Here is a 2461-nt window from a genome sequence, read left to right on the forward strand (position 1 = left end):
TAAAGTTGAAAAAATATATGTTAAAGGGGGGAAAAAACAGATCAGTTTAATTCCTAATAATTGGGGTTTCCAAAGTGGCACAAAGGTGTTTTGCTGCATCAGTGGGGTTTGCAATAGAATAGAGGTGAAATGTGAGGGGTATTTGTTGGTGGGGCTCACGATAAAGATTTCACTTTTAAAAACTCGGAAAGATGCTGCACCCAAGAGGAATGATCTGTAAAACAGGGTTCGACTGCCACCTGTGGGCCAGAGCTAGAATAGGCAGTCGAATGATAGTTGTCCTAACAAGACAAGAGTTCACGATTTCAGGAAGAGTTCAAAGAAACCGCGGCAAGGATGCAGCTGTGGGGGTCAGAGCATAAACACCACCGTGCACTGGATAGAGGTGAAAGGTTACAGCAGCACCACAGCTTCAGGTGATACAGCCCTGGGTGCATCAACAGGGCTGCCTGAGGTACTGCTGGTTCGGAGGTTGAATCAGACATCAGATGCCCCTTAACAACCAGCAGAATTATCCTCTGCAGTGTTTCCATCTTGAAATGCAAGGTCCGCCGAAATTTGTTGCGGGCTTTCAAGTGCAACACAACCCAGAAACCCCCTGTGGACTTCTCACATGGAAAAATGATGGAATAAAAAACCCTGCTCCTCTGTATGAGAAACATCCAATATTGCAGCCTTCTGAAGAAGGGAGTCAATGCCCTGAGAATGTAGTGTAGTTCCTATCTTCCCAATAGGCTCTGCGCATTGGAATAATACCTACAGCAGTAAAGGCCTAGGCCAGACGTTAACTAGGTCTACTACTGTCGATACTAGACTTAAGTTTTGGGTTTGCCAGCGTAGCTCAGAGTTCGCTAGAAACTTTCTCGAATGTTCAGGAAAGAATTAACTCCCCTGATTAGACAAGAAGGGATTTAGTTTCTGACAACCATAGAACATGACAACTTTGCTCTCCCCTAATCAAGAGTGTATCTCCAGAGTCGTGTGAGCACAAGGCAATTATTTTACTCAGTCAGTACGTGCATTCTTAGTCTCATCAGATTGTAGAGAAAAGGAAGAGACGGGCGTGTTCAATAAAAAGGTGTTATTTATTGATCAGTCTCTTTTCTCGTACAAGAGAAATGGATCGATATTATTGCAATACTTATAGTTAAGTAAAGTGCATACATTAAAAGCAATAGTATAAAATAATACTGTAAAAACATTGATATGGTTTCTGAGCCATATGATGTTTAAAATGATTAAAATATATTTACATACACATATACATTTGACTAAACGTACTCAACTGGTGTTTCTAAATACGCCTACCCCGTGTACCTGACCTAAGTCTAATGCGTGGGCGGGAATAGAAAGTTACAGTTTAAGTTAAGTTTGTTTTTGCCAAGTGAATAACTAAAGAATTCTCTGTGAGGGGTTATTCAGTTCTGTACCTGGAAGTTAGGATGAATGAGGAATGGTATCTCTTTCTCTGGTCTCGATATTCCAGGCTGCCTGCGAGGGCTGCCCGAAAACGCCGGTGCTGGGTCTCTCGGTAGGAGATAGCAGCGCGTCTCTCAGCGCGTCAGGAAGGCAGGGCTGCTGCCAGCGGGGTCTGCTCTGCTTCTGGGCTTCGGCAAATTTGGCTGCTCCGTCTCGTCACCACGCGTGTGTTTGCATAGGGCAAGATCGGCAATATTTATACCTTAAAGGTGCCGAGATTGACGTAAGGATGGACATAGATACGTCAATAAAGATGTCATACGACTTGCTCGTTAGCACATTCTTTTACTGAAGTTCTCTGTGAAATCAAAACAATGGCCGCACGGATTTTCCAGGTTGTCATAGGTTTGATTTGTTATGAGAACGTCGTATGCCTTATCAGGGGCTGGAGGAATGTCGCTTGTCTAATTAGATCTCAAGCGTTATGACCTAATCAGATAACACGTTCCTGTGCCGTAGTGTGACTGCGTCAGATAACGGTATCTGCATCATGGGGGCTTTTCTTGCCTCATGGGCTGACTGTTAGTTAACTTGATAGTTAGTTTAACCAGAATAGGGTCAGGAATAGGGGGATTGATTCAGAACCTATAGGAATACATGACACCCACTCCACGCTAACTATGGTCATATTTACTAATCTATGCATAGTATAACATAGTACAACATACTATAGAGTATAGTGTATACCTCACCACCCCAAAATACATAAATGCATTTTGAAATTTTCAAATATACTGAAAAATTGCAGTCATATATATTGTATGCACTTAAGCTATGAATTAAACGCTAAAGTAAACACGCATTTGTAGACATTATTGCTTATTTAGTATATGAGAAATACACATGAAATGGCTCTTAATATGGCTATACAGAAAGAAAGTTCGAGACCATTTCATCACATAATAAAATATTTGTGAACATACCAGCGGGCAACTAAAGTTTATAAAGTATCTAAAAATAGAAATCTTAGTTCTCTAGGAAT

Source organism: Lissotriton helveticus, chromosome 12 (genome assembly GCF_964261635.1).
Source record: "Lissotriton helveticus chromosome 12, aLisHel1.1, whole genome shotgun sequence".
NCBI classification, from domain to species: domain Eukaryota; kingdom Metazoa; phylum Chordata; class Amphibia; order Caudata; family Salamandridae; genus Lissotriton; species Lissotriton helveticus.